At 36.5% G+C, this 24907-nt stretch overlaps 1 pseudogene; it reads left to right on the forward strand.

Moving 5' to 3' along the window:
• The first annotated feature begins 248 nt into the window (after positions 1–248).
• LOC102146077 (ADP-ribosylation factor-like protein 2-binding protein pseudogene) overlaps positions 249–24907 on the forward strand; it is a 39317-nt pseudogene continuing 14658 nt past the window's right edge.

Consider the following 24907-nt stretch of genomic DNA (forward strand, 5'->3'; position numbering starts at 1 on the left):
ACTATCAAACATAAGTGTGAAGGGCAGAGAAAGATGATGGACTAGAAGCCTACACCATTCAATCCCCTTGCAAGAACACTAAATTTTAACAACTACACACAAAAAGCACCATTACAAGGACCAAAAATCAGGAGAGCAACCACAGTACCTGGTTTTAACTTCATGTCATTGAAAGAGGCAATGGAGAGGGCAGGAAAGACAGTCTTAAAGAACAGATGCCACCCATCCCCCATCTCCTGGCAGAGGCCATGCCAGTGAAGATTCGCTGTGCTTGGGACAGGGAGAGCACAGCATTTGTGAGGCTTTACATTGAACTCAGTGCTGTCCTGTCCCAGTAAAAGCAGAACTAGGCTGTACTCCACTGACATCCAACCACAGAAGGAGCATTTGGGCCAGCCCTAGACAGAGAGGAATTGCTCATCCAAGCAATTGGAGCTTGACTTCCTGCAAGCCTCGCCACTGTGGACCAGAGTGCTTTGGGGCCCTAAGTGAACTTGAGGGGCAGTCTAGGCCACAGGGGCTGCAATTTCTCAGCAAGCCCTAGTGCTGGTCACACAGCCAGTGGACTGGGGGTGACATGACCTATGGAGACCCCAGTTGAGGCAGCAAAGGTGTGCCTGTCCACCCTATCCCCAAACCCCCCAACCCCTCACAGCAATTGTGCCATGGGGAGAAATCTGTGCACTTGGGAGATGGATAGGCAGTGACTGGGGGGTTTTATATTGGATTAAGTGCTGCCCGGTCACAGCAAAGACCTGGCAGAATTTATCAACCACTGAATAAAGAGTCCCTTGGCTCTGAATAACCAACAGTGATAGCCAGAATATGTCATGAGCATTGGGCTCTGAGACATACTGGCTTCAGGTATGACCCAGCACATTCCAAGCTGTGGTGGCTACGTTGAAAGACTCCTATTTGAGAAAAGCAGTGGTAAAAGTGAAGGGGGCTCTGTCTTGTACCTTAGGTACCAGCTCAGCAACAGTGGAGTAGAGCACAGTGGGATACAGCAGACTCTTGGGGTTTTTCATTCTGGGTCTAGGCTCTTGGTCAGCATTTTTAGATCTTCCCTGGCCCAAAGGGTGAGCCCCAGGCCTGGAAGCATTCATCACAAGCTATCTTCAGACAGACTTGGTCTTTAAGTAAACATTGGTGGTGACCTGGCAGAACCCCTCATGGGCTGGTAGTGGTGATGGCCATAGGGAGAGATTCTTCTGCATGCAGAAATGGGAAGGAAAAGTGGGAAGGACTTTGTCTTGTGGTTAAAGTGCCAGCTTAGCTCCAGGAGACTAGAACACTAGGTAAATTTCTGGTTTTAGACTTTAATCTCTGGCTTCCAGAAAGCATCTCTAGACCCACCCAGGGCCTAGGGAACCTTCCTGCCATGAAGGGAAAAACACAAACCTGACCCACCCAGGGCATAGAGAAACTTGCTGCCATGAAGGGAGAAACACAGACCTGGCTGGTTGTACCACTTGTTGATCACAGAGCCCTAGGGCCTTGAATGAACTTCGGTGGTAGTCAGGTAGTGGTTACAGTGGGCCTTCAGTGAGACACAGTGTTGTGCTGTCTTCAGGACTGACCCAGCATAGTCCCAGTGGTCATGGCCAAGAGATGCTAGTGTCACCCACCCCCAGCTCTAGGCAGCTCAGCACAGAGAGACTCCATTTGCTTGGGAGACAGTAAAGGAAGAGAACAAGAGTCTCTGCTTGGTAACCCAGAGAATTCTTCCAGATCTTAACCAAGAACACCAAGGTGGTACCTTTATGAGTTTACAAGAACCGCATTATTGGGTTCAGGGCCCAAGTTCCTGTAAATACCTGGAAAGCCTTCCCAAGAAGAATGGCCATGAGCAAGCTTAAACCCAGAGTTTTATTGTAATCTTCCAAGGTTACAATAAAGGCCTAACTCTTCAATCCCCAGATATAGACAAACATCTACAAGCATTAAGGTCATCCACAAAAACATGGCCTTACCAAATGAATAAATAAAGCATCAGGGACCAGTCCTGGAGAAACATAGATACGTGACCTTTCAGACAGAGAATTCAAAATAGCTCTCAAGAGGAAATTCAAAACACAGAGAAGGAATTCAGAATTCTATCAGATAATGTTTTTAAAATAGATTGAAATAATGAAAAAGAAGTAGAAATTCTGGAGGTGGAAAATGCAATTGACATGCTGAAGAATGCACTAGAGTCTCTTCACAGCAGAATTGATCAAGCAGAAAAGAGAATTAGTGAGCTTAAAAATAGGCTATTTGATAATATTCAGTCAGAGGAGACAAAAGGAAAAAGAAGAAAGAAAGAATGAAGCATGCCTACAAGATCTGGAAAATAGCCTCAAAAGGGTAAATCTCAGTTACTGAACCTAAAGAGGAGGTAGAGAAAGAGATAGGGATAGAAAGTTTATTCGAAGGGATAACAGAACTTCCCAAACCTAGAAAAATACATCAATATCCAAGTACGAGAAGGTTATAGAACCCCAGGCAGATTTAACCCAAAGAAGACTATTTTAAGACATTGAATATTAAAAAACCCAAAGGTCAAGGATAAAGACAGGATCTTAAAAGCAGCAAGAGAAAATAAGCAAATAACACAATGGAGCTCCAATACATCTGGCAGCAGACTTTTCAGTGGAAACCTTACAGGTCAGGAGAGAGTGGCGTAATATTTTTGAAGTGCTGAAAGAAAAAACTTTTACCATAGAACAGTGTCTTCAGCAAAAGTATCCTTTAAGCATGAAGGAGCAAAAAGACTTTTCCAGACAAACACAAGCTGAGGAATTTTATCAACACTAAACCTGTCCTACAAGAAATGCAAAAGGGAGTTCTTCAATATGAAAGAAAAGGTCATAAATGAGTAATAGACAAACTATCTGGAGGTACAAAATTCACTGGTAATTGCACACAGAAATACACAGAATATTATAACATTGTAATTGTGCTGTGTAAATACTGTTATTGTAAGTAGAAAGACTAAACAGTGACCTAATCAAAAGTAAGCACAACTTTTCAAGATATATATATAGTATAACAAGACATACAGCAAAACAATTAAAAAATTAAAAAGCAGGGGGACAAAATTAAAGTGTAGTTTTTTTCTTTTTCATCAGTTTTTTTCTGTTAGTTTTATTAGTTTTCTATTTGTTTGTTTATGCAATCAGTGTTAAGTTGTCATCAGTTTAAAATAACAGGCTATAAGATAGTATTTGGAAGCTTCATGGTAAACTAAAATTGAAAAACATACAATGGGTACACAAAAAATTAAAAGCAAGAAATTAAACAATACCACCAGAGAAAATCACCTTCACTAAAATGAAGACAGAAAGGAAGGAAAGAAGGAAGACAAGACCAGAAAACCAATAACAGAATAGCAGGAGTAATGCCTTACTTAGCAATAATAACAATGACTGTTAATGAACTAAGTTCTCCTCCAATCAAGGACATAGGCTGGGCACAGTAGCTCATGCCTGTAATTCCAGCACTTTGGGAGGCTGAGGTGGGCAGATCACTTGAGGTCAGGAGATCAAGACTAGCCTGGACAACATGATGAAACCCTGTCTCTACTAAAAATACAAAAATTAGCTGGGTGTGGTGGCGGGTACCTGCAATCCCAGCTACTTGGGAGGCTGAGGCAGGAGAATCACTTGAGCCCAGGAAGCAAAGGTCACAGTAAGCTGAGACTGCACTACTGCACTCCGGGCTGGGTAACAGAGTGACACTCCATCTTTAGGGAAAGAAAAGAAAGACATAGAGTGGCTGAATAGATTAAAAAAGCAAGACCCAGTTATCTGTTGACTACAAGAAACACACTTCATCTATAAAGAAACAGACTGAAAATAAAGGGATGGAAAAAGATATTCCATGTCCATGGAGACCAAAAAAGAGCTGGAGTTACTACAGTCATATCAGACAAAATTGATTTCAAAACAAAAACTATATGAAGAGACAAAGAAAGTCACTATAAAATGATAAAGGGGTCAATTCAGCAAGAGGATATAATAATTTAAGTATATATGCACCCAACATTAGAGCACCCAGATATAAAAAGCAAATATTATTAGAGCTAAAGAAAGAGAAAGATCTTAATCCAATAGTGGCTGTACACTTTAACACCCCACTTTCAGCATTAGACAGATCTTTCAGACAGAAAAATCAACAAAGAAACGTCAGACATAATCTGCACTATAAACCAAATGGGCCTAATAGATATTTACAGATCATTTCATCTGAAAGTGGCAGAATATAGATTTTTCTCCTCACCTCATGAATCATTCTCAAAGACAGACCATGTACATATTTATTTATTTATTTATTCATTTATTTACTTATTTATTTAACTTCAGACAAGGTCTTGCTCTTTCACCTAGGCTGGAGTGCAGTGGCATGATTACAGCTCACTGCAGCATCAACTTCCCAGGCTCCAACAATCCTCCCACCTCAGCCTCCCAAGAAGCTGAGCAGCTGGGACCACAGGCAAATACCACCATGCCCAGTTAATTTTTGTATCTGTGGTAGAGTTGTGGTTTCACCATGTTGCTCAGACTGGTTTCAAACTCCTGAGTGCAAGCAATCCACCTGCCTTAGCCACCCAAAGTACTGTAATTACAGGCATGAGCCATCACACCCAGCCAAAGATAGACTGCAGGTTAGGTTATAAAACAAGCTTTAAAACATTGAAAAACATCGAAGTGATATCAAGCAAATTCTCTGACCACACTGGAATAAAACTAGACATCAATACCAAGAGGAATTTTGGAAACTATACAAACACATGGAAATTAAACAATATGCTCCTGAATGACCATTGGGCCAATGAAGAAATTAAGAAGGAAATTGAAGTTTGTTTTTGAGACAAATGATAATAGAAACACAACATACCAAAATCTATAGGATACAGAGAAAGTAGTATGAAGAAGAAAGTTTATAGTTACAAGTGCCTGCATCAAAAAAGAAGAGAAACTTAAAATAAGTAACCTAATTAATGCATCTCAAAAAACTACAAAAGCAAGAGCAAGGCAAACCCAAAATTAGTACAAGAAATAATAAAGGTCATAGCAGAAATAAATACATTAGAAATGAAGAAAACAATACAGAAGATGAATGAAACAAACAGTTGGTTTTTTGAAACGATGAATAAAATGGACAAACCTTTAGCCAAACTAGGAAAAAACAAAGACTCGAGTAAATAAAATCAGAGATGAAAAGGGAGATATTACAACTGATACTGTAGAAATTTAAAGGATCATTAGTGGCTGTCAGCAACAGTTTACCAACAAATTGGAAACTATAGAAAATGGCTCAATTCCTAGAGACATAACACATAATCAATTAACCTACCAACATTGAACCAGGAATAAATCCAAAACCTGAACAAATAATGAGACCAAAGCTATAATTAAAATTCTCCCGGTAAAGAAAAGCCCAGAGGTTGGGTGCAGTGTCTCACGCCTGTAATCCCAGCATTCTGGGAGTCCAAGGTGGATGGATCACAAGGTCAGGAGATTGAGACCATCCTGGCTAACATGGTGAAACCCCGCCTCTACTTAAAAAAATATATATATATACAAAAAATTAGCCAGGCATGGTGGCACAAGCCTGTAATCCCAGCTACTCGGGAGGCTGAGAGAGAAGAATCTCTTGAACCTGGGAGGCGGAGGTGGCAGTGAGCTGAGATCGCACCACTGCACTCCAGCCTGGGTGACAGAGTGAGACTCTGTCTCAAAAAAAAAAAAAAAAAAAAAAAAAGAAAAGCCCAGAGACGGACCACTTCAAGCCTGAATTCTACCAAACATTTAAAGAAGAACTAATACCAATTTTACTTAAACTATTCCAAAAAATAAAGGAAGCAAGAATAGTCCTAAATTCACTCTATGAGGCCAGTATTACCTTAATACCAAAACCAGAAAATGATACAAGAAAACTACAGGCCAATATCCCTGATGAATATTGATATAAAAATCTTCAGCAAAATACTACCAAACCAAATTTAATAATACATTAAAAAGATTAGTTATTATGACCAAGTGGGATTTATTCCAGGGATGCAAGGATGGTTCAATGTACATAAATCAATAAATGTGATACGTCATATCAACAGAATGAAGACTGAACCATATGATTATTTAAATTGATCCTGAAAATCATTTGATAAAATTCAACACATTGAAGGAACATACCTCAAGATAATAAAAGCCACATACAACAGACCTACAGCTAGTATCATACCAAATAAAGAATAACTGAAAGCCTTCCCTCTAAGATCTGCAACATGACAGAGATGCCCACATTCACCACCATTATTCAACATAGTTCTGGAATTTTCCTAGTTACAGCAAAAAGACAAAAGAAGGAAATAAAGGATATCCAAATTGGAAAATAAGAATTCAAATTATCCTTGTTTGCAGATGATGTGATCTTACATTTGGAAAAACCTAAAGCCGCCACACACACACACACACACACACACACACACACACACACACCACTATTAGAATTAATAAACAAATTCAGCAAAGTTGCAAAATACAAAATCAACATACAAAAATCTGAATCATTTCTATATGCTGTGAATAACTTTTAAAAGAAATAAAAAAGTAATCCCACTTACAATAGACACAATTAAAATTAAATACTTAGGAATTAACCAAATAAGCAAAAAATCTCTATCATGCAAACTATAAAATACTGATAAAAGAAATTGACAAGGACACTAAAAAATAGAATGCTATTTCATGTTCATGGATTGGAAGAAACAATACTGCTAAAATGTCCATTCTACCCAAAGCAATCTACAGATTCAGTGCAATCCCTATCAAAATACTAATGACATTCTTCACAGAAATACAAAAAAAAATAAATTCTAAAATTTAAGACAGAATAGTCAACACTATCCTGAGCAAAAAGAACAAAACTGGAGGAATCACATTACCTAACTTCAAATTATACTACAGAACTGTAGTAACCAAAATGGCACGGTACTGATATAAAAACACACATATAGAACAATGGAACAGAATAGAGAACCCAGAATTAAATCCATACACCTACAGTAAGCTAATTTTTGACAGAGGTCCCAAGAACATACGTTGTAGAAAGAACAAACGCTGCTGGGAAAACTGGATATCCATATGCAAAATAATGAAACTTAACCCCTATCTCTCACTATGTACAAAAATCAAATCAAAATCAATTAAAGACTTAAATCTAAGACCTCAAACTCTGAAACTACTATAAGAAAACTTTGGGGAAACTCTCCAGGACATTGGTCTGCACAAAATTTTTTTGAGCAATACCCCACAAACAAAGGCAGCCAAAGTAGAAGTGGACAAATGTGGTCATATCAAGTTAAAAAGCTGCACAGCAAAGGAAACAGTCAAGAAAGTGAAGAGATAACCCACAGAAAAGGAAAAAAAAATTTTCAAACCACCCATCTGACAACAGATTAATAACTAGAGTATATAAGGAGTTCAAATAACTGTATAGGCAACAAATCTGACAATCTGATTAAAAATGAGCAAAAGATCTGAATAGACATTTCTCAAAAGAAGGCATACAAATAGCAAATAGACATATGAAAAGGTGCTCAACATCACAGATCATCAGAGTAACACAAACCAAAACTACAGTGAGTTATCATCTCACCCCAGTTAAAATGGCTTTATTCAAAAGATAGGCAACAAATGCTGGTGTGGAGAAAAGTGAACCCTCATACACTCTTGGTGGGAATATGAATTAGTGCAACCACCATGGAGAAAAGTTTGGAGGTTCCTTAAAAAACAAACAAAAACGTAGAGCTACCATACCATCCAGTGGTATGGTTATATTCCCAGAAGAAATAAAATCAGTATATAAAAGAGATATCTGCACTATCATGTTTATTATAGCACTGTTCACAACAGCCAAGGTTTAGAAACAATCTAAATGTCCATTAACAAATGAATAGATTTTTAAAAATGTGGTCAAACACACAATGGAGTACTATTCAGCTATTAAAAAAGAAAGAGACCCTGTCATTTGCAATAACATGGTTGAAACTGGGGATCATTATGTTAAGTGAAATAAGCCAGGCACAGGAAGACAAACTTCACATATGCTCATTTATTTGCAGGTACTCAAATTAAAACAATTGAACTCATGGAGAAGAGAATAGAAGGATGGTTACCAGAGGCTGGGAAGGGAAGTAGGGGCTAGTTAGAGAAGTGATGTGTGCAGAAAAAAATAGTTACAAAGAATGAGTAAGACCTGGTATTTGATAGCACAACAGGGTGACTATAGTCAACAGTAATTTAATTGTACAGTTTATAATAACTAAAAGAGTATAATTGGATTGTTTGTTACACTGAGGGTAAATGCTTGAGGGGTTGCATACTCCATTTTCTATTATGCCATGATTACTTATTGCATGCCTGTATCAAAGTATCTCATGTGTACCCCATAAATACATACACCAACGATGTACCCACAAAAATAAAAAATATGTAATTGTGAGAATTAAACATGAAAATATATAAATATACTTAACACATCATATTGTAAGTATTTAATAAATGTTAGTGTAACATATGTTTAATGGGCTGGACTTAAAGTACAAATACAAAAGAACTGCATTAGTCAGGATTCTCAAGAGAAACAGAATTAAAAGAATGTGCGTGTGTGTGTGTGTTGGCTTACATGATTAGGGAGGCTGACAAATCCCAAGATCTGCAGTTGGCAAGTGGAAACCAGGGAGAACAAGTCCAGTTCCAGTCTGAAGGCCCAAGAATCAGGAGAGCTAGTGGTGTAAGTTTCAGTCTTACTCCATGTCTGAAAGTGAAGGAAGACCAATGCTCCAGCTTGAAGACAGTCAGGCAGAAAAAAATAAATTCTCTTACATTCAGCCTTTTTGTTCTATTCAGCCTTTCAATCAATTGAATGAGGCCCATCCACATTGGGGAAGGCAATCTGCTTTGCTCAGTCTACCAGTTTCAAATGTTAATCTCATCCAGAAATTCTCTCAGAGACACCCATAATAATGTTTAACCAAATATCTGGGCATCCCATTGCCCAGGCAAGTCATCACACAATATTAGTCAACAAAACTCCTTTCTCTCTTTATTGTCTGCATACCTGTGATAACATCTCTTTCCTACATTTGGGACATCTTGGATAGAACCCATAGATTTTATTCATTTTAGATTTCAAACATAAGTCAAAATATTACTCATCTTCAGTTAAATATTTACCCTCTTCCCTGCTTATGACTGAGCCTTGCAGGAAGTAGCAGATAAAAGAGAGCCTGAGGCCTCTTCCACTTTGGCATGCTCCTCCTGGTGTCTACTACATCTGACTCCTTCAAACTTGAGGTGGGGACTGGAGAGGAATGGTTACATGATTTTATTCTACTTAGTTTGTACTGTTTATAGTTCCCTCTTGGCTCTTCAGCATCCTCTGTTTTAGTAGGCATCCAACAAGCCATAATGGAAAATATCAATGTATTTAAAATATGGTAAAAATTAAAGATATGTACACCTCCCAAAACAGCAGAGATTTTATTTAAAAAGCAAATGACAAACAAAAATATTTTAAAATACAACAGGAAATATTTTTTAAGGTATTTTTAAAAATCAAAGAAAAAGGCAAATATTTTACTTAAAAAGTAAAATATAGTGAAAAAGAATGGCTAGCCCCTAAAGAAAGACATAGAAATGTCCAATAAATATCCCAGTTTTTAAGAAGAAATTCAGAGTTATTTACTAGCTATGATCACATTGATTAGTGCCTTGGATTGTGCAAATTTTAGGCCATTTTTTATTTATAAAATTTGAAAAGTTATATTGATTTCATATTCATTTTGTATAGTAGTACTTAGCACACACCTGATACATAGTAGGTGGTAACTAAATGGTAAATATTGCTATATAAAAATGTTTAAAAATGCAAATAATTAAATGAACATAAGCTATTTTTTCAACGAAATTGAAAAAATAAAAGTATATTAATATAAACATTTGCTGGCAATTCTTTGAATCAGTGATTTGTACAGATTCTTGGTCATAGAGCAAATGTTTATAAATTTTATGGTGAGCAATTTGACAAGTTTCTAAATGTTCATATCCATTAAGTATGTGGGTGAAAATGGTATAGGTAGGATGGGAAAGTGGGGCTGAGAGAGAAGTAACGAAGTGGGTGATATTTTCTGAGTACACTATTTTGCATTGTTGCGACCCTTATATCCGTGGAAATGATTCACATACCCATCAATCAATCAAATCAATCAAACCAGATGTGTATGTGGTGGTTAAGAATGGTAGAGTAAGATAAAGAATAACCACTGAATCTAACTCTATTAAAAATTACTAGTAGACCCACACTTAAGAAGGTATAGAGGAGAAAAGAGCTATGTAATTTTGGAAAACATCATTTGAACCAAAACTGTACAGTTTTGACAAATTGTAAAGATTTTATTAAAAAATACAACACACAAATATTAGTGCTATTTAGTAAATTTGTTTCTAACACAGTTATGAATTAACAATTCAATTCTGAATCAACTGTATGTATATACTAGGATTGAGAAAATGAGTAAGTATATTATGAATAATGAGGGATAGCTTTCTCACTGTCAGAGAAAGGAGTCACAAATAAGGAAAAGGGGAAGGCTAAAATAAACCCAGTAATGCTGTGTTGCAACTGGAGCTATTGTTTTTGAACTCATCATGCAAAAGTATCAAAAATTGTTATTTTGTAAATACTAGCCTCGGGATTAATTAGCATTCATCTCTTCCTGTTTGAAAGTATAGATATGCTTCTGTATACTGCTGCTTTGATTATTTCCCATTACCGCCTCACATAACCTCTGGAAGTTGACACTTCCCTGATTGACCTAGTGCTTGCAACTCTGGTAGCCTAATATTAACAGGTATAAGACTCTGTGGAGAAGTTATTCAGAAGTAGGAACTTGAAAGAAGTAGAAGGTATTCATGATTCTGCTTATTATGAAGTTTTTTGTTACAATAGTAAAATGCACATGTGGATATAAAATGCATTTATAAAACATAAACAAATAAATGCAATATAAACAAATAAGATTTAGAAATGTATGCATCTAAGGCTATTTATCAGTTAGTCTTACTTCTTCTTAAATTCAATGGCTAACTGTAGCACTCATGTAAATTCAAATTTTTGCCTCAAAGAAAAGCTTGACTTCCCTCACTCATATTTGGATATCCAAAAGTTTCTTCTTAATTTCAGTATGCTATTCTCACTTCACTCTTCAGAGCAGACATTTTCACTTGCAGAGCTAAAAAGAACTCTAGCAGTCAATTCTTTCAACCAACCTCATTATTCTTCAGCTGGTATTAGCTGCTTTGCTCCCAACTCAGCTTTCTAACAAAGACCCTAATTGGGTATTTCAGCCTATTATTCCTTGTTCCAAAAAATCTCTCAATAAATGTAATGGCTCCGTGAGAGAATATATTATAACATATTTTATTTATGCTTCCACTTCTTGCACAGTGTTTGGCCAAGAGAGAATGGTCAATGTTAACTGAATGATTTAAACAAATGAATAAATGAATGAAGAACTCAAATAATATCCCATACTTTTTTATACCTCCTCTATGATATTTATTTTAGGGCTCAGAAATGGAAGAGAAATAGGACTTTATTTTAAAAAGAGGCTTTTGGTTCATTTTCTCCCACTTAAGGAGAAAAAATGGTTTTTTGACAATAATTTTAGGTAACCCAATTAGCCTCTTATTAAGTCCTTTATCATGGTTCCATTAATATTTTATTCATCCAATACTAAAATTCTGAAATGTTGATAACTATCATAAAAGAAGTTTGTGTGTGGTAGGGCACAATGGCTCATGCCTGTAATCCCAGCACTTTGGGAGGCCGAGGCGGGTAGATCACAAGGTCAGGAGATCGAGATCATGCTGGTTAACATGGTGAAACCCCGTCTTTACTATAAATTCAAAAAATTAGCCAGGTGTGGTGGCACACGCCTGTAGTCCCAGCTACTAGGGAGGCTGAGGCAGAATGGCGTGAACCCAGGAGGCAGAGATTGCAGTGAGCTGAGATCACACCACTGCACTCCAGCCTGGGCAACACCGTGAGACTCTGTCACAAAAAAAAAAAAAAAAAGTGTGTGTGTATGGCCAAGCATTTCCCCCTGAATAGTTGAAAATACAATTTATAAACTAAAAAAAGTTTTAAAGAATGTTATAAAATTGAGTCAATTCAAACATTTACTATTATGAGTATTTCTTATTTTGCCCTTAGTATACGTTTTCCTTTGCTGCCATAACAAATTGCCACTGATGTAGTGATTTAAAACAACACAAATTCATTACCATACACTTCTGTATACTAGAAGTCAGTCACAGGTTTTAATGGACAAAAGTTAGGGCTTCACTCCTCTCTGGAGGCTCTAGGAGGAATTCACTTTCTTGTCTTTTCAAGCTCCTAGAGACCACACCCATTCCTTGGCTAACAGCCTCCTCCATCTTCAAAGCCAGCAATATTGTATCTCCCTTATCTTTGGTCAAATCTCTCTGACCACAGCTGGAGAAAGCTCTTAGCTTTTAAGAACAAGCGTAATTAAATTAGGATCACCTATGTAACCCAGGCCGCTCTTCCCAGTTCACGCTTCTTAACCTTAATCACGTCTGCAAAGTCTCTTTTAGGACACGTATTTAAAGGCTCTGATGCCTAAGAAGTAGACATATTTGGAGTGCCATTATTCTGCCTACCAAAATATTTATTAGAAATTTTAGAGAAATATTGATAGAGAGAATAGACAGAGATCACAGGGCTGTAAACTTGAAGAATAAAGGAGGATGTAGTTTTCAGGAAATAATTTTTGATTCATTTATAATTTCATCCTGGACACTTTTTCCTACAGGACCTCTTCTTTTTATGGCTAACCTATCTTCTTGTCATCATAAAGCTTGTGAGATTTAATCCTAGTCTCCCAGGTGCAGTTCATTTCTTCCAGTGTTGTCTCACTAACACATTCTGGTTCATAAATCCAGGATCTGGATAAAAATAATAGTGTCAATTTCATTGTTTCCCAGATTTATTTTGAACTCTCAGTTGTGTGCAATTTACAATTTTACATAGACCCTAAGGTACCATGAATGAGAAAGCACTTTAAACAGCATACATCTTTTAGAAATGTAATATTAATATTACCATATGTAAGCCTAACAGGAAATTGAATATAGACTTATATACTTAATATAGATATACTTATGGCTGCTATTCTGAAGGACATTTTCTCATGGATTGTACTGCACAAAGTCTCTGTAAATACCGCTAAAATAAGTCATAAGAAAATTGCTGCATACTTCATATAAAAACTATTGCTATATTATATTCTTTCATTTACATTAGACTTTCTATGTACCATAATCAGGTGAGCAACCATGAGGAATTTTGCAACATATTCTTTAATTTTTATTTATTTATTTATTTTTAGTATACCTTAAGTTCTGGGATACATGTGCAGAACATGCAGGTTTACAGGTTACAAAAGTATACACGTGCCATGGTGGTTTGCTGCACCCATCAACCCATCATCTACATTAGGTATTTTTCCTAATGCTATCCATCCCCTAGTCCCCCACCCTGCAACAGGCCCCAGTGTGTGATGTTCCCCTCCCTGGGTCCATGTGTTCTCATTGTTCAACTCCCACTTAAGAGTGAGAACATGCGGTGTTTGGTTTTCTGTTCCTGTGTTAGTTTGCTGAGAATGATGGTTTTCAGCTTTATCCATGTCCCCACAAATGACATGAACTCATCCTTTTTTATGGCTGCTATTCTGAAAGGCATTTTCTCATGGATTGTACTGGACATAGTCTCTGTGAATGCCACTAAAATAAGTCATAAGAAAATTACTGCATACTTCATATGAAACCTATTGACATATTATATTCTTGTATTTACATTATACTTTCTATGTACCATAATCAGCAAGAGCCTCACGGCCTATATTATAATCCAATTAGCTCATTCATTTTTATGTTTTGAAAGGGTCTGAAATCAGAATCTACTATGTTCCTTCTCTCTCCTTTGCAGAGTGTTTTGGCTGTTACTATGTTTTAATGCAGTAATCTCCAGGATTAGGGGAGTTAGATTGGAGGAAGCTGCACATTTGTGCTGTAGTCAAACAAGGTATAGATTAGTTCAGCCTGATTGTTGTGGAAATTCACAAGTCAATATTTTGATAGGTTATTTATATTAGGGATTTATTACAGATTGAATTCACTCATGTGCTTTTGATAGGTACTTGTCATTTGTTATTTCCAATCAACAGTGGTAAGGACGACAAGAAAAAGAGGAACTATTTATAAAACTTTTCTTTCCCTCACCATTCTGGAGCCAGTAGTGATCTTTGCTTACCCCTTCTGTTTATTTTTATTTTGATTTATTGGGCTGAGCTCAGAATTTCAACTGCAGCTTTAAAGGCTAATATAAAACCTAAATGTAATATCACAGAATTGACAGCAGAAATGGCAAAAAATAAAAAGAAGAAGAAGAATGAAAAATAGGGAAGTCAATTTATTAGAATGTCTTATATTTACCCACTTTACTTCCTAAAATAACTACCCTATTTTTCTGCAAAGAAATTGTGCCTATTTATTTTGGTTTGGTAGATTATCTGCTTGTGTAACTTTCGCTATATTTTTCCTTCAGGAATGACAAAGTGATGCCATATTGAAGAGGAATTGCTCTGTGCACCCAATTAATTATTTCAGTAAAATTTCTTCACGAGCAGCATCACTCACACTGACTGCTTATGAAGCCATTAAGTCCTGGCTCTGAGTCACTGTTGGTGTCATACAGAAGTGTCATATCAATCTTTCTTTTCATTGGCCTTGAAACAGTCCTTAGGGAACCATATGAACTCCAGTATATTTTTCAAGGATTTTATTGGATTTGATTAACAAAAGAGCATAAATTTGAGATATATTATTTGACAATGAAAAAACATTTCTTTTAAAATACAAAATTCAAAGTTGAAGTGTCACAGAATGGGCACCAGGAAGTTGTTTGTTGACAGAACACTTAAAAATTTTTTTCTCACTTATGCCGAGCTGAAAAATTGAAATCTGCAAAGGGAATACTTAGGAGAGTGGAGATTTGAGTTTTTGAGCTGGTTCACTGTGTTCAGTAGTGATTAGTGGAAAAGTAGTAGCTTCAAAGCAGCAGCCTAATATTGCTGCTTTTCCTGCATACACAATTCTTGGAGATTTCTTTTTGTTATTAAATAAGCCAACAAAATAATGTTGTTTTTATTTCCTCTAGTAAAATTCACAAGTCTTATTCTCTAACTATGCCATAAGTAAGACATCTTTTCACAATGAAATGGACACAAAAAGAAAGCCTGACTGATGAGGACAAACTTTTTGTCATTTCAATAGATTGTCAATTCCTGGTATATACAGGACCTATAAACAGCACCCTCACAATCCAAATGACATAATGGCTTGGGATGAAATTATTGCAGTCATACAATTAATTGCTACACTTCATGACTTGCCATAGAAATACTCATTACTGTATTTTACACATTCTTTTGTGTTGTTGTTTTTGGGAGGTTTTTCTGAGACAAGGCCTGGCTTTGTCGCCCAGGCTGGAGTGCAGTCATGCGATACCGCTCACTGCAATCTCTGCCTCTAGGGCTCAAGTGATCCTTCTGCCTCTCAATACCAACTTTTAAAAGTTAACAAATACTTAATGTGCGTTAGTTTTTAGAATAAGTTGTTTACTCAAAGGTTGAAATACTACATTTTATTTTGCTTCCAAAATGTAGCTACAATCTCAACAAATTATTTTGCTGAGTGTTTAGATTCAGGTCTAAAAATGCCTTCAGTTAAGAAACTTTCAAACTCACATGCTTTCCAGACATACTCAGGGAATATAATTCCCCAAGAACTGTATCCCTGTTTGTTCCACAGTATGAGACAGAAGGCTTATCCAAAAACGGTAGAAATGCTACAAACCATGGTGAATTTAGTAATAGAAAATGACATGGAAATAGAAAATGGCATGAGACTGTAATAAGTGACAAGTGAAACTTAATTAAATGTAAAATTTAGTAGCAATGAAGTATGCTGCTTCTAGCAACAAATCAGATTGAAATGGAGCAGATGTCACCCCTTCTGCTACAAGTACATGGGAATACAGACAAAATATATTTTAAAATAAGTAGAAATTGAGACCCCAGACCTTAATAACCTGCATTCATTAAGTGTGCCGTCATGTAGGTTTAGGTATCATGAAAAGAGGTGTCCATAAAGTTTCCCAGGGCCATAAAAGCAGAAGTACTTTCAACCTACACCATAGTGCTGTTTTCAAATCACAGTTCACAGGGGATTCCCAAAGAATAGACATCTCTTGTGACAGATGCGCTCATATTAAAATAGTATACATTATGCAAGAAAATGAAACATGCAGAGGAAGAATCAACAGATGTAAGAAGCCAAAAACTAGCATCCCAGGAAGTGGAAAAAGGAAGAAAACCTCAAGGAGATTGTGAAATAAATATGTTTCAAATGTTTAAAGAAGTAAAGGAGCTGAAAACACAATTTTTAAAATTATAGTACCCTTTAAAAAGGCACTATAAAAGAGAAAGTATAATATTTACTAAAATAACTAAATAGAAGTTTTTGAAATTAAAAATGTAAATATGGAAATTCAAAAATGTAATTGATTAAATAAGCAACAAACTAAACACAACTGAAGAGATAATAAGGAAGCGGAAGATAAATATAAGGAAATTACACAGAGGAAACAGAATGTAATAAAAGACACGAAAGATGGCCAGGCGTGGTGGCTCAGGCCTGTAATCCCAGCACTTTAGGAGGTGGAGATGGGTGGATCACGAGCTCAAGAGATCGAGACCATCCTGGCTAACACGGTGAAACCCTGTCTCTACTAAAAATACAGAAAAATTAGCCAGCTGTGGTGGCAGGCGCCTGTAGTCCCAGCTACTCGGGAGGCTGAGGCAGGAGAATCACTTGAACCAGGAGGAGGAGGTTGCAGTGAGCCAAGATCACGCCACTGCACTCCAACCAGGGCAACACAGCAAGACTCCATCTCAAAAAAAAAAAAAAAAAAAAAGACATGAAAGACAAAATGAGTAATTTAGCATAGTGGAAACACTCCTACCTTGTTATTTTGGGGAAAAGTTTTATGTTATGTGAGATAAAATTGAGGATGCAAATGGCAGCAATTGTCCTTCTAGGTTTATATACTAAAATACTAAAAGCTCCCTAACATGTGCACAAAGAGACATATATAAGGATGTTTATTGCATCACTTCATAATAGCAAAAAAATCAGAACATGAACACTTATCAACTGAGAAATACGTTGGTCCTACTACTTCATGGTATCAGCAAAGTCAATCATTTGCAGATTGAAAGTATACATATTTTTTAGTCGCATCTGTACTGAACAAACTTTTCTTTCTTGCCATTATTCCCTAAAAAATAAAGTTTAACAACTATTTACATTATATTTCGTACTATAGGTAATCTAGGAATGATTTAAAATATACAGGAGGATGTGCATAGGTTGTTGCAAATACTATGCCAATTGCATCACTGACTTAAGCATCAGTCAAAGGTCGGTTGAGGAAGTCCTGGAACCAATCTCCCAAGGGATGATTGTACATAAATAAATTAGAATCCATATTATATATATTACATTAATTAAAATATATTTCATAAAATGTGTATGTGTATATATATTAAAATGAAAAATCTGTACATTTTTTTTTTTTTTTTTTTTTTTTTTTTTTGAGACAGAGTCTCGCTCTGTCACCCAGGCTGCAGTGCAGTGGCGCGATCTCGGCTCACTGCAAGCTTCGCCTCCCGGGTTCACACCATTCTCCTGCCTCAGCCTCCCGAGTAGCTGGGACTATAGGCACCCGCCACCTTGCCCAGCTAATTTTTTGCATTTTTAGTAGAGACAGGGTTTCACCATGTTAGCCAGGATGGTCTCGATTTCCTGACCTCGTCATCCGCCCGCCTCGGCCTCCCAAAGTGCTGGGATTACAGGCATGAGCCACTGCGCCCGGTCCTCTAAACTTTTTAAATGCACTTTTTTGGGGGGGGCGGGGGACAGAGTCTTGCTCTGTCACCCAGGCTGGAGCGCAGTAGTGCGATCTCAGCTCACTGCAACCTCCGCCTCCAAGGTTCAAGCAATTCTCTGCCTCAGCCTCCTGAGTAGCTGGGATTACAGGCACGCGCCACCATGCCCAGCTAATTTTTGTATTTTTAGTAAAGACTGGGTTTCACCATCTTGGCCAGGCTGGTCTTGAAATCTGGACCTCGTGATCCACTCTCCTCAGCCTCCCAAGGGGCCTGGATTACAGATGTAAGCCACTGCGCCCAGCCTTAAATGCACTTTAAAAAACAAATCACATGGTGGTGGGTGGCTGTACTCCCAGCTACTCGGGAGGCTGAGGCAGGAGAATGGCATGAACCCAGGAGGCGGAGCTTGCAGTGAGCCAAGATCGCACCACTGCACTCCAGCCTGGGCAACAGAGTCAGACTCCGTCTGAAAAAAGAAAAAAAAAAATCACAAAACGATAGGTAGAAATTTGATAATCAATGGTACAGTTATTAAAAGCACACAAAATAGTTTATCATTACAACACAAAATCATAGATAGGATGAATGTAAACAATCCAGGATAGGGATTCAGGGAAGAAGGTTCAGGAAAGAAGGTAGAGAAACGGGACAGGAAGATTTTAACTTGTATCTGCATAAAGTTTTGGTTACTTTAAAAGCAAATTGGAAGAAATGTTAACTTTATAAAATTTCGGGGAGTAACCCAATTCTATTAGGCTTTATTCTTCATTATCCCATTAAAAACAATCTTGCAAATAATTTACAATAAATTTTAGGTTGCAAATCCAGTGGATACCTGGCACTTGTCTTACTTGACCTCTTGGCAGCATTTGGCACAGGCGACCAATTGCTACTTCTTGGAACTTGACTTTCAGTAGATTGTGTTTTCAGCAAACATCGGAGTTACTCTCTTCCTGACCACTATGTTGGGGAACCCCACAGGGAAAGCGACAGTTGCTTTTCTTGATGTGTAATGATCATTAACTGATCTCTCCTCCATCATGGCTTTAAATACTCTCCTCTATTTGCTGACTACTCCCAGATGAGTGTTCTGGTCCTGACCTCTCCTCAGAACTCCTGGTTCACATGGTGCAATGGCCTATTCTACATCGCAAATTTAACATATCTAACATGAATGCTTCCCCCCAACACCCATTCTACCACATCATGAAGAATAATGTAAATAATATATCACTTCCATGCAGAAAACTTTGTTGGTGTTCTGTGACTCTTAACATCTTGATTCCTTGCTGTAGTTTCCTGAGCTTCACATGACCCGGCCTCTAACTACTTCTCCAAACAGCTCAGTAGCTTTTCCCTAACGAAGTCAAGCACAAATGCTCTTTTGTTACAATCTCTACTCTAGCTGTTTCTTCTGCCTAAAAGCCTCCTTCAGAAATATATTTAGTTTAAGAACTCCTTTCCTGCAGCTTCTGCTTAAATGTTACCTCCTCAAAGATACTTTCTCTTATCACCATACGACTCTCTATATTCTATGCACTTAGCTTGCTTTGTATTTTCTTCATATCAGTTTTAACCTGACATTTTATACTTATTCATTTATTTTTCTGTCTTGTATGTTTCCCCTACAAAAATTTAAGTTCCACAGGGTCAGGGACTTTGTCCATCTTGCTCGCAGCCATGTTCAATGCCTAGAACAATATCACACAATAGAACAATCTCATACAAAGTAGGTACTCAATAAACACTTATTGAATTGCTGAATTGGTTATTAGTATATTACATTTTTTCAGTGTGTTTGAACTCTTCCATTACAGAAAAAAATAGTAGCAATTGTCTTAGTAGAAACAAGATTTTCTAGCACTTTCTTTACGTTTCCTTTTTTTTTTTTGAGACGTAGTTTCACTCTTGTCACCCAGTCTAGAGTGCAATGGCAATGGCACAATCTTGGCTCACTGCAACCTCCACCTCCCGAGTTCAAGTGATTTTCCCACCTCAGCCTCCCGAGTAGCAGGGATTACAGGCACACGCCACTACACCCAGCTAATTTTTGTATTTTAGTAGAGACAGGGTTCCACCGTGTTAGCCAGGCTGGTCTCCAACTCCTGACCTCAGACAATCCACCTGCCTTGGCCTCCCAAAGTCCTGGGATTACAGGCATGAGCCACTGTGCCCGGCCTAGCACTTTCTTTTCATCAAACAATTACTTTTTATTTATGTATTGAATATTTCGATCTACAGTATGGTAATATATTATTATATTCTCAGTTCACCTATCTCAGCAGTAGATGGCAAGAAAAAGGAGAGAAATTTGTAAAGGGCAGAAGACATTTGTCTTCCTGGGAAAGACTGAGCGACATTCACTTTCTAAAGCAGTCAGGTTATTATTTTATACCATAACCTAGCAAGTGTAGCAAATATCACCTTCATGTAAGATTTAGTTTAACTCTAAAACAGAACTAATATGGGAAAACACAGGATAATTTTTAGTTGTTAATTTAAAAATGCTTTTTAATTTAATAATTGGTTTAAAATTAGAAGAGCCTTTTGGAAATAACCTATTGGAGGCAATTATTTATCCGAAGTAGAAAATAAAATCAGACCCTTCAGAGTTTCATTTGGTGGAAAGAAGGGGAAGGCTAGGAAATAACAGCAGCGATGGAGTGCATGGCAAATGCATGGCTAATTCTCAGATGCTAATACCTGAGAGTTCCCTCCTCTTACAAAGCTAGAAGGAGCCAATAATCTAAGGATGGAGGGGGCATTGCTGACTGGGTGCGTGCAAAAAGAGGTAACCGAAAAGATGCTATATTCCCAGATTAAACAAATGTGAGTCATAAAACAGTTCTTCAACTCCTATGTGAGAACCCTGGGTACCTTATCTGGAACTGTAGCAACAAAGGCAGTTATTTTCTAAAGCTGCTAGTCAAGGTTGTGGGCTCTTCAGGTGAAAATTAAGCATATGGTTTTCTGAATCTTAACAAATCCTCCTCCTTCTGGAGACTAATCATTGTTAATTTCCTCATTCCTCTATTAAAGGAATGATGCCATAATTATAAAGGGAGGGAATTACACGCCTGCATGGAAACAGATCTATGTTTATGGATTTTGAGGCCTAGTCACTCTGTTTCTAGCAGAGAACTAAAAAAGCCTGCAGCTGAGAATTCTTAGAGTTGAAAAATAGTGGTAATTGTCACAAATTACCGCATGCAGTTGCCAGCTATACTCCTAAACAATGGCCCCACTTTAGAAATACAACAAAAAATTCTTGTAGCTGTCCTTTAGAAAATGTGAGTGTTACCCTTTAACACTGTCTTGAAAGTCGCTGGATTTCAACCTTATTATGCACTGTTAATCTTACTGGTATCTAAAACAGAAGTTCCATCATTTCCCAAACAGACTTTGTGTTAATGTCAAGACTCATTGGGATATACCTCAATTCTTTTTGAAATTTTATTTTAATTAACACATTAAAATTATATATATATTTATTGTGCACATGATGTTTTAATATATGTATACATCGTAGAATGGCTCAAGCAAACTAATTTATCATGAGAATTATGTTGCATCCTTATTTTTTGTGGTGAAGACCCCTTCAAATCTACTCGCAATTTTCAGTAATATGAGAAATTGTTAATTATAGTCATCATGTTGTGCAATAAGTCTCTTGGATTTATTCTTCCTATCTAACCGAAATGTTATATACTGTGACCAACATCTCTCCAAAACTCCCACATAGCCCCAGCCCCTGGTAAAACACCATTCTACTTTCTAGTTTTGAGTTCCTTTTTTTTTTGGATTTTATGTATAAACATGATCATCTTCTAGCTTGATCTTTCTGCGCCTAGCTCATTTCACCTAACATGTCCTCCAGGTTTGTCCACATTGTTGCAAATAATAGGATAGCATTCATTTTTAAGGCTGAATAGTATTCCACTGTGTATATTATACCACATTTCATTGATTCAGCCACTGACAGATACTTAGGTTGATTCTAATGCTACAGTGAATGTGGATGTGCAGATATCTCTTTGATATGCCAATTTAATTTCCTTTAGAAGCATACCAACAGTGGGATTATTGGATCATATAATAATTCTGTTTTTAACTTTTTAGGAATCTCCATACTGCTTTCTATAGTGACTTTGCTAATTTACATTTTCCCCACATCCTTACCAACATTTATCCTTTGCCTTTTTTATAGTAGCCATTCTAACAAGTGTGAGGTAAGTATCTCATTGTGATTTTAATTTGCATTTTCCAGATGATTAGTGAGGTTGACCATTTTTTTCATGCACTTGTTGGCCATTTGTATGTCTTCTTTTGAGACATTCCTATCCAGGTCCTTTGCCCTTCTGTTAACCAGGTGGTTTTTTTTTCCTTGCTATTAACTTGAGTTTCCTACACATTTTAGATATTAATCCTTTATCAGGTATACGGTTCACAAATATTTTCTCTTATTCTGTATGTTGTCTTTTCACACTATTAATTGGTTTTCCCTTGCTGTGCAAAAACTTTTTACTTTAAAGAAATCTCATTGTCTATTTTTTATTTCATTTCCTGTGTTTTGGGGATCATAGCCAAAAAATCATTGCCCAGACAAAATGTCATGGAGCTTTTCTCCTACGCGTTCTTAAAGTAGTTTTACAGATTCAGGTCTTAAGTCTAAGTCTTCAAATTATTTTGAATTGACTTTTGTATATGACATGAGATAAGAGTCTAATTTTATTCTTCTGCCTTTAGATATCCAGTTTTCCCAAGCCATTTATTGAAGAGACTGTCCTTTCCCCATTGTGTGTTCTTGGCACCTTTGTCAAAAATCAGTTGGCCATAAATGCCTGGATTTATTTCTGGGCTCTCTATTTGCCTATTTGTAATATTTTATGCCAGTATTATGCTGTTTGGGTTACTATAGTTCTGCAATATAGAGCTATATTATGTATATATTATTATTATATATTATTATTTATATTATATTATAAATAACATTTATATTACATTTATTATATTACATATTATATATTTATATTACATATTATAAATATATTTATATTATATTATTAATTATATATTATATATTATGTATATATTATTATAGATATATAATAATTTTTAATTATGTGTTTGTGTTGTTTTAAAGTTGTATGAAAAAATTCATGTAAATTGCCTAGCACCATATATAGCACATTCCAAATGCTCAAAGGATTATCTATCTCATTGTGCACAGAATTAGACATTATCATAGGGAGGAAGATTTCTGGGTTTGTCTGAGGAAATACTGATGTACAGGGTAAAGGAGGCTATAGATATAAAGCTTCTTGAGAATTTGGTCAACATAAATTCTAATCAATGATATAACATATATTATAGAATGTTTGACATTTTTTCAATTAACTTGCAAGGACCTGGAAGATATCAAAATGAAAGACATCACATCTGTCTTCAAGAACACCTCTCCTGGTCTGGTTGTAATAAAGGCAAATAATAAATATAACATTCTAAATAAAAGAAGTAAAAGCTGTTCATAAAGGAATACACAAAGTCTTAAAGGAACTAAGAAAGGGCTTCAACCTAAAGCTTGAAAAATCACACGTGACTTTTCAGAGTCTACACCTCATTTGATATATCTTAAAAGGAATCCAGGGTTGGAGAGAGGATCAAGATGAAGTTGAAGACTTAAGGAAGGGTCATATATTGAAGAACACTAAGTAGCAACCTAAATATTCAATTTTATCCTCTGAACAATAAGCATTCAATGAAGTATTTTAAGCATGAGATGAATACAGCTACATGCATGCTTAGAAAGTCCTTCCAAGAATGGATATTAGCTATTAATAGATTGAAGATACACTATATTGACTGGATTAAGTTTGGCTGCACTTAACAGAAATCACAAAATAGCAGTGGCTAAGTGCAAAGGTAGGCAGATACAAGATAATGTATTGGCTTCACCATCACCATCATGAAGGACCTGCCATCTTTCTCTATCATCCTTTTAGTGTTTGGCTAAAATTCTCAAGTTCACCCCCAGACGATAACTGAAGTTGTACTGAATATTCCAGAATGGAACAGAATCTGTTATACAGATTAAACAAAACAGAGAAAGAATTATTGAGTAGTTAACTAGCTATATGCCTGGGTAACACTGATAAATACTGTTAAAATAATTCAGAAGAGTTCTGAGAACTGGCACTAGGCAGTAGCTGTGAAAGTACAAAGAAGGGATTGAATTCCAGAGGTACTAAAAATGTTTGTAGAGATTTTTTTCAACATTAGCAATTTGCTAAGTGATTGTGATTTCAGCTTTTGCTTTCAAGCGGAAATACCAAAAGTGCATACAAGAAGAAAATTTTCCATTTTGTACATGATGAATTTGAAGTCTATAGGGGCATTTAAATATATATCTACACCTATATCTCTTATTTATTTAGCCTATCAGAAAAGAGGTAAATGAATGGGAGCATATACAAATACATAGAATAAGGGAGATATAAAGACATGTTATTATAAGTATAGTTCAGAGTGAACAGTCAGTGGAAGGCAGGCAGCATAGTATAAAAAAGCCTGTTATGAAAATACTAAAATTCTTTGTATTGAGTAAAACATGGCTAAAAAGGAGTTTAAAATATCAGAAAGGACTGAATGGCTTAAAGATAATTGCTATTGCTATATACTCCTCTCAATCTAGGGATGAATCTGTACTTATCAAATATCAACCATGTGTCACCTGCTGTAGTAGTGCTCTGCACAAATTGCCATAAAATGGCAATAATAACTACAATGTGTTTCGTCTTACTAAGCACCATCAAAGAGCTTTATGTG

The sequence above is a fragment of the Macaca fascicularis genome, chromosome 6 (genome assembly GCF_037993035.2).
Source record: "Macaca fascicularis isolate 582-1 chromosome 6, T2T-MFA8v1.1".
NCBI classification, from domain to species: domain Eukaryota; kingdom Metazoa; phylum Chordata; class Mammalia; order Primates; family Cercopithecidae; genus Macaca; species Macaca fascicularis.